General features: G+C 46.7%; 1 long non-coding RNA gene across 1 annotated transcript in view; it reads left to right on the forward strand.

Moving 5' to 3' along the window:
* The window catches only part of LOC129048241 (uncharacterized), a 91448-nt gene extending 83519 nt beyond the window's left edge, over window positions 1-7929 (forward strand). The window contains exons 4-5 of the long non-coding RNA XR_010141533.1: window positions 4221-4389; window positions 4903-7929. This is a non-coding gene — a long non-coding RNA (uncharacterized LOC129048241). The remainder of the gene's footprint in view (window positions 1-4220; window positions 4390-4902) is intronic.
* Window positions 7930-9066: the final 1137 nt, after the last annotated feature.

A 9066-nucleotide genomic window follows, 5' to 3' on the forward strand; every position in this document is an offset into this window, starting at 1 on the left:
TACAGACATGAGCTACCACACCTGGCCTGGAAGGTTTTCTTAGAGCGGTATTTCCCCAAGTGTGTTCCATATTCTGTCTGACGTTAATGAGTATTAATTGAAAAGAGTTCTCTAGGACCAAATAATCTGGGAACTACTGGGCTAAATAAAGTTCAGTGGTATTCTTATCGCAGGCCTTCTCAGAGCCTTTAAAATAATAACATGCACTGTGATTCTAGGATAGGATTCTCAAGAGAAACTCATTAGATAGCTAAATCATTTATCTGGTGAGTGTCTTTTAGGCCCACTGTTTCTGGAAACACTTAGGAATAGATAAATTTTAGGATCATTCTGTTTCCTATGCTACTAGGTTAGAGCAGTGCTTTCTGGTGACAATTGTGTTGTAGTATAATATGTTGAGACATTGCCTTAGTCAGTTTGGCCTGCTGTAACAAAAATACCATAGACTTAAATAAAGACTGTTTATGTCTCACAGTGGAGACTGAGAAGTCCAAGATCAAAGTGCTGGAAGATTCTGTGTCTGGTGAGGGCTTGCTTCACGGTTCCTAGATGGCCGTCTTCTCATGGTGGCCGTGTCCTCACAGGGTAGAAACAGACCTCTGGGCCATTCATCCCTTTATAAGGAAACCAGTCCCATTATGTGGGCTCCAGCATAATGACCTAATTATTTCTCAAGGGTCCCACTTCCGTATACTATCGCATTGGGGATTAGATTTCAACATATAGACTTTGGGAGGACATAAATATTAAGTCCACAATAAATATTAACTGAGAGTTTCAGCTTTGTTTATCAGCCTAAGCACTTCATGTAGCAATTTTGAGTCTGCATTTTTTTTTTTTTTTTGAGATGAAGTCTTGGACTGTTGCCCAGGCTGGAGTGCAGTGGCGTGATCTTAGCTCACTGCAACCTCCGCCTCCTGGGTTCAAGTGATTCTCCTGCCTCAGCCTCCTGAGAAGCTGGGATTACAAGTGCCTGCCACCACGCCTGGCTAATTTTTTTGTATTTTAGTAGAGACAGAGTTTCACCATGTTGGCCGGGCTGCTCTTGAACTCCTGACCTCAGGTGATCTGCCTGCCTTGGCCTCCCAAAGTGCTGGGATTACAGCTATGAGCCACGGCGTCCAGCCTGGATCTGCTCTTAACTCACCAGCCTGGGCATGGGGGCTTCCTCTAGGAGGGGCTGCCATCCATGTTCTCAAAGTGTGCACTGCAGAGGATTCATGGAAACATGGGTGGGAAGGGCGCCACTGGAGCTGGGCAATGCATAGCCTATTTCCCTGTGAGGCTGTTCTGTGGAGCTCTTTCTGGAAACTGAGCAAGTCCTGCTTGCTCTTTCTCCCCTGAACATGTTCAGGGATTCTCTGAGCCCTCCACCAACCTCTGTGCCATCTTCTCCTCTTCTGATCCTCTTCCTGGAGGACACTGTCTAGGTTCTGAAGTATAGTCATGTGGCCTTTTAGTACAGACTTATTTGGGGTTGGGGGAGTGGCTTAAGGAATTAAGCAATTTTGTTACAGGGCTCCAAACTTTCTGGATTCAGGCAAGGACAGAGATAAAACTCAAAGAAAGTTGAGCATGGATGAGAACACTCTGTCATAGAGACACAGAGCCTGGAGGAGAAAATATCACATGGCTAAAAAATTCTTTTCAAGTTTCAACTTATTATTTCCTCAATTCCACACATGTAACTTTTGCCCTTGCTGTAGAAATCCTACTGATTTATAATAAGCCTCTGCTCATGGAAGGGAAATGAGAGCGCAGAGCACACGGCTGAGTTATTGTGCTTGTTGATAATATTTGGTGCAGCTTGGGAAATTACTGCGGAAAGCTTGCTGCCCCCTGTGGGCTTTGGGGAACTTCCCAGAAGCCAGAGCTTGCAGCAGGCACCACCCTCATCCCTCCACTGGTGTCTCACTTCCTCTGAGGTGCTCCAGTGCTTCCAGGCTGAAGAAATTATGGCGTGATTTAGAGGAGTTAAAAAAAATATCCCGCGTGCATCTCAACAGAAGAACAGGGTACCTACAAAGCAAGCAACATCCCTTTGCCTTAGATTTTGCTCCAACACAGAACCACCATCTCCAGAAGCTTAAATGAGCAAGGTCATGACCCTAGAATTCTGTGTTCAGCTAAATTGTTATTGATGTGTGAAGCCATAAAAACAAACAAACAAACAAACAAAAACACTTAGGGAAACGCAATGGTGTAGAAAGTATGCCGCTTTCTTACGCTTCCTGGAAACTATTCTAAGATGTATTTCACCTGACTTATAGATAAATCAAGGATTCAAAAGCCGATGATGATATTGTATGCTGCAAAGAAAATCTCATTATGTTCCAAAGAGTACAAATGGCACAAGCCACATTTTCTGACTGGGATATGATAGAATGAAAAAATTATAAAAACCTGTAATAAATGGAATAAGAAATAATTTTCAGAAATGGCTATGGAAGGAAGATGAAATAAAAATTCAATTATAATATGTTTAGAAAATAAGAAATTTGATACAATGAAAACATTTCATAATTTAATCATCATCATTTCATTTGTGAATGACAAGTTATTATCTAGGGTGACTCTTGTGCCAGAGGAAAGGACAGGATCAGGACAGGAGTCTGCACCCTTCCCTGAGAAAAGGGCCACCTACCAAGAGAAACTTTCGTCACCTGAACTGCCCCGCAACAGGGAGCCTTCAGGGAGGGTAGACGAACTCATTTGATAGGAGTTAGCTGAGAAGGAAGAAAAAGAACATTAGGAATGTCTCCCTTGAGAGGAAAGAGACAAACTGGAATCAAAGGCAGCAGCAAGATAGAGCTAAAGAAATGCCAGCGGGCCTTGAGATTCAAAGACTCCATCTCGAAATCCCTACGCTGGGCTAACTCACCTGAATGGTAAGTGACCTTCCAAGAAGCAGACCCACCTGGTGGAGCAGCTGAATTGGCCCTTGGCTGCTGCCTATGCCACCTGCTTAAGAACATTGCCAAAGTCTACCTGAAGTCCCTTTGGAGCACCTCTGACCCATTCCTGAGTCTAAGGGTAGGAAGCCCAGGGGAGTGTATGAAATGCTGCTACAGAGGCCCCAGGTCTCTGCCAGTCCTCTCCTGGCAGGCTGTTGTCTGCAGCTCTGCCTGCTCTAACCAGAACCTCATCCCAAAGCTCACTGGGCAGGGGCCACATTTCTGCCCTACACCACGTTACCCCTTTACTCACCCTGCACCCACAAAACTGTGCTAATCTGGCAGTGGCTACGATATGCAGGGCTGGCAAGAGCCCCTACAGGGAGGCTTGGGCAGTCTTGCAAGATGAAATACTGAGGCTGATTGATGCTCAGAATGTGGCCATGTCTCCCGAGGGAAGTGCTGCTGCCTGCAGGGTCACATAGAGAGGAGAGCACCCTGGCTTCCTGAGACACACTCACACAGGCAGAGCTCCTAGTTGCACCAGATGTGCCAGCTGTAGAAGTGCATGGTTTCTGGGCACATGAGGCCAGAATCCCAGCCCCAATCTAACCTGTCACTGCTGTTGCTGTGGCTGTTGCTGTAGCAGCCTGGGGGACCCTCATGGGTAGGCCTGCTGGAATGTGGACTTTGGGCATGGAAGGACCCCCCCGCCACGCCAATACCTATTGCATCTTCCTCTGGGCCTGCCGTCTCATTGTTCTGCTCAACTGCAGCCTCACACCCTGACCTTGACTTGTCAAGTGCCAGCCAGAGAGTGAATTTTCTACACCAATCTGTCCTTTAAATTCTTCAGGACCTGCCCACTTTCCCTTTGGATAATGTCCAAATGTCTTAAGGAGACACTACAGGATTCAATACTTCTTTGCCAGGCTTCTTTTGCTCCTTTTTTCTTTCAAACTCCATTCTCCAGCCTCTCCGAATGACTCAGTGTTTCTCTCTTTAGGCTGTTGCTCTCATACTCTTCTCACTTTCTGATCAGACATCTCTAGCCCTCTTCATCTGCGTGAGTAGCACCATCTCATCCTACAGGTCTCTGCTGAGGCATGGCTCAAGCTGCAAAGCCTTCCCTGGTTTCCAAAACCTGGCTCAGATGCCCCTTCTGAGCTCTGGAAGCATTTTCTACCTCCCCTATCTCAGCAGATACCACATTAAATTATATTTTCTTATTTTCTGGTTACACAATTCCCCCTCGACCATAAATTCTACTTAGGCAAAAGCTTTCTTCTAATTTTTTTTTTGGTTGTTGTTTATTTACTTGTTTAGATCCTGCTGCCTATTCATGTACCTGGCACATAACTGTTGTTCAACAAATACATGCAGAATCACAGGATTAATAGCAGATGCACTGCAGTCCTCCTGGCTCCTGCACTTGCCACAGGAGAAGGCAGTACTTTGGAGGTTGCCCATCTCCTGTGGGCTCCAGAACCCTCAGGTGAGGGAGCTGGCTCCATAGAGAGTTCACACTTACCTGGGTAAGCTTTGTCCCAGAACCTCCAGATGCATGTATGGAGAGGGGAGGGTACGTAAGTGGCAGCAGTGTCCTCTAAGTGAGGCCTGCTTTGCAGAGTTTCTTAGTGTGGCTGCACCAACACATCCAAATTCCTTTGGTGTGTGATTGAAACACACAGCTGGGCCATTCTCAAAATAATAGAGGCTCCCCCAAGGAGTTTGTATTTCTGAACTCTACAAGATGCAGAGGGACCGAATGGAACATTGAAAGATTTGCTTCCTTTTGTTTCTGTTTGTGTCAGAACTCCAAGGTGGTGGGAAATTTGGACTGCGCCAAGGGGAATCCAGGTTGGAGAAATTAATCGCTGCCATGTTTTAAGTTACATATGCCCAGCAAATACTCAAAGAAATGGGTAGCAGAGAATCAGCATTTTATCAATTTCCATTCCCCCACACCCCTAGGACACACAGCTTAATTACATTTCTGTCCTTGCAGGTCTGTGAGAGTTTTGGCAAGTGGAAGGTGGATGGCAGTGATGTGTGTCATTTCCAGGTCTGGCAACCTAAATACCTCCTCTGTGCATTCCACGGTGGCTCATTCTTGCCTTGTTGGCCAGCCAGAAGATGAAGATCCAGCATAGAGTTCCAAAGCCTCCAGGACTCCAAGGCATCTAGGAAATAGAGGAGGAACTAAATGCAGGGTGCCTGGGCCCCTGGAAGACTGCATGGAGCAGAACAACTCTTCCTCATCCCCTCTTTCTGCTGATTCAGTGTGGTCTGTGATGTGAGCATGAAAAAGACCTTTGCTGTATTAAGCCACTGAGGCTGGCGGCTGGGGTGGGTTGGGGGTTATTTGTGAAAGCACTAAGCCTGCTCTAACTCAACAACCTTCTAGCCTGTGTCGTCCCCAGGTTATCGCTCCTGTCCTAGCTTCCTGAATTTCCTATTATATTCCAGGTACTTAGAATACAAGCCTAAGAGCAGAGTCCCTTGTACAGGAGAGTTGCAGATACTGGAAGTTCAAGGACAAAGGAGGCGTCTTGAATGTTTGCTAGCCACATTGTTCCTCTGTGAATATGATGTGCCAAGGCCTGCAGGAATTTTCTCCCCAGAGCATGGCTGCAGTGTGCATCAGCATGGCTGCATGATACCTATTATTTCTACATGGGCTGGCCTCTAAAGAAGAAAAAAGCTCTGCAGTGGCTGGGCCCTCCCATTCCTGCAGAAGCCACATGTCCTTGCACATCTGAGCACTAGAGACTATGAATAGGGGACAACCCTACCCATGTTCTGGAACATTGACTACTGTCTAAGCCACAAAGGAGAGTAACATGTTCTTCTGCATTGTGTTGAAGAATTTCTGCTTGAGAGTCAGAGAGATGTGGGCTTGAAGCCCTACTTTGGTATTTCAGTGACTTTGGGCATTCTTAATATCTCTAAGTACCATTCACACACACACACACACACACACACACACACACACACACGCAAGCACGCACACACACCTTTATAGATCTCACTCCATATACAGATAGAAATATCTATGTAGACTTCTATATAGAGACAGAAAAATTAAGATACTTGTTGCACAGTCCTCAGTATTGTGCCTAATGCAAAATATGTCCTAGATACATGGTAGCTTTGTCCGTGGTAAGAACTACAATAATAACAAGCACTCACTGAGTGCTCCTGCCATGCTTTACCTGTGTTAACCACTAACCGTGTTAACTCATCTAACCCTTACAACTAGTGTATGAATTAAGTTCTATTATTAGCTCCCTCTTACAGATGGGGAAACAGAAGCAGAGTAGTGTCCATTCTATAGGTCATACAGCTATATACAGCTAGAGTGTCTGAGCAGACACTCCAGCTCACACAATCAAGAGTCCCTGCTCTTGACTGTTAGGTCAAGAAAATGATGAGGAGAAGAAGGATGATAATGTTGATGATGCCATCCTCTGGCTTCCTCAGCTTTTCTGTGGAGCCCTTTGCCCACAGGAAAATCTAACTGTGCTATGTCCTTTCCTTTCTCCCTGGCCTCCATGGCTCCTACTGTGGGCAGCTGAAGGGTCTTCAGATGCAAGGGAGGGGGCTCTTTTGGCTCAACCCAAAGTGTCTGGCACTGGTATCCCTGCACGTTCCAGCAGTGGCACCAAGGACCCGGCGTGGGCAGAAGAACGCAGGCTGGAGCTGCCCTGTAGCGGCCACTGCTTCTCCTGCCCTCACCACCCACTTCTCCTATTAGGAAATGCCTGAGGAGGTGCCACTCCTGCGGGGCTGTTTTGAAGGGGCTGGAAGTCTTTTCTGTCACCACCTTTACCTACCTGTCATCTGTGAACGTGACTGGAGATGCCAAGGCTTTCCTCGACTTCTGCCACTGCCCATGGTTCATGGCCCTCTCACCCTGCTCCTCTCGTAAGCAGTGCCAGCAACTTGACATTCTGAGTGAAGCCTTGCTAGGGCCCATCCAGTACTTCTAATGGTGCTGTCAACTGGAGTCTTGTCAGTCCTTGCCCTCAGTGAAGGCCACTTTGCATGTGGACCCTGACGCTGGACACTTGATGGTCAGCTCCAGTAGGCTTTGGCTTGTCAACCCATCCCAGGAGGCCGAGGGTGTCCATCTGGGATTGTGGTATTGTCTCTGTCTCAGCATCACCAGCACATGCTGTGGAGACAGCTGCCTCCTGGGGGATTAGCCATCACCCTTCCTTAGTGCCATGGTCTGTCCAGCTGGGAGGCTGTTGCTGGAGCAGCATATGCCAGGGGCCCCAGGTAGCCATAACCACCTCTAGGAACTGAGTTGAGTCCCCTCAACATCTATAAGTTAAAACCCTAACCCCTTGGCTGGGCGTGGTGGCTCACGCGTGTAATCCCAGCACTTTGGGAGACAGAGGTGGTGGATCACCTGAGATCAGGAGTTTGAGACCAACCTGGCCAACATGGGGAAACCCTGTCTGTACTAAATATACAAAAAATTATCTGGGTGTGGTGGCACATGCCTGTAATCCCAGCTAGTTGGGAGATTGAGGCAGGAGAATCTCTTGAACCTAGGAGGCAGAGGTTGCAGTGAGCTGAGATCATGCCATTGCACTCCAGTCTGGGCAACAAGAACAAAACTCCATCTCAGAAAAACACACACAAAAAAGCAAAAAAACAAAAAACAAAAACAAAAAAAGCAAAACAAACAAAGAAAAAACCCTAACCCCCAATGTGACTGTATTTGGAGATAGGGCTTTTATGGAAGTAATTAAAGTTAAATGAGGTTGTAGGATAGCCGCCTAATCCAATAGGATTAGTGGCCTTATTAGAAGAAGAGATACCAGACTTCTGTCTCTCTGTCTGTGTGTGTGTCTCTCTCTCTCTCCCCATGCACATGTATGGAAGAAAGGCCATGTGAGCACAGTGAGAAGGTGGCTGTCTGTAAGCCAGGAAGAGAGCTCTCATCAGAACCTGACCATGCTGACAATCTGATCTTGACCTTGCAGCCTCCAGAACTGTGAGAAATAAATGTTTGTGGTTTAAGCCATCTACTCCAAGGTATTTTGTTATGACAGTCCAGGTTGACTAAGACAGCCACCTTCATCTGCACCAGAAATTTAGTGTTTTTTCACATGTGGGCCTTATGGTAAGAGCTTCACTATTCTGACCTTATTTATTTCCAACCCTTGGTCCCAGGCTTATCTGCTGATACCAAGAGCCTCTCCACTGTGCCTGTCACTGTGCCATGAACCACGCTTTCTGCTGCATACGCCTTTGTGCTCACACTGAAAGTGAGCCACTGAAACTTCTACTGAGCTAGCTAGCCCTCATCTCCACTCCTATGACCAATGGCAGAAGCATAAATTCCACACTGTCAGTGGCATTTGAGACTCTTCTGAATGCATTTTCATGTATTATTGAGCATTGGCTATTTGTGCAGGCATTGTCGTTGGTCCCAGTGAGGCAGCCATGAATGAGAGGAATGAGGTCCCCAACGTCATAGAATCTATGCCCTAGTGAAAGAGACACACAGGCACAGGCACACAAACATGTGAACAGGATAACCTGGATAGTGTTAAGTGCTAAGAAGAAAAAGAATTCAGGTTGTCAGATAAGCTATCCCTAAAGAGGTGACATTTGAGTTATCATATGAATAAAAAGAAGGTGCCAGCTGAGCCAGAGTCTGGAGAAAATGGTCTGAGGGAGGTAATAGCAACTGCAAATCCTTGAAGGCGGGAATGAGCTGGAGAAGCTTGGGGCTGACCTCAGCCACGGTGTCAGCAGGGATCCTGCCTTGGCTGTGCTCCTGCAGGACCTGGGATTGAAGACTTGATCTGCTAGCTCCAGCTGCTGCCATCCTTCCAAATGGATGCTGAGTAATGACAGCTTCCCCCAACCTAGGCTCTGTGGAGGCTAAGAGTCCAAGTGCAAGGATGGGAACCCCACAGCAGTCATAGGCATTGGGCTCAAATACATGGCCTCAGGCAGACCCTGTGTTCTTTCTAGGGCTCTGAAAGATATCTGCTCAAAGAGATGATGAGATAAGGATAACTTCAAAGAAATGGAAGAACTAACTAGTCTCATCTCTGAGGAGATAATTAATGAGTTGGGCTATCACTTCTTGTCTTTGATATTGATCAATATCAATATCTGGAGCACGCAGAGCCAAAGATGAGAGTTG

This window comes from Pongo abelii, chromosome 8, assembly GCF_028885655.2.
Source record: "Pongo abelii isolate AG06213 chromosome 8, NHGRI_mPonAbe1-v2.0_pri, whole genome shotgun sequence".
Taxonomy (NCBI): Eukaryota; Metazoa; Chordata; class Mammalia; order Primates; family Hominidae; genus Pongo; species Pongo abelii.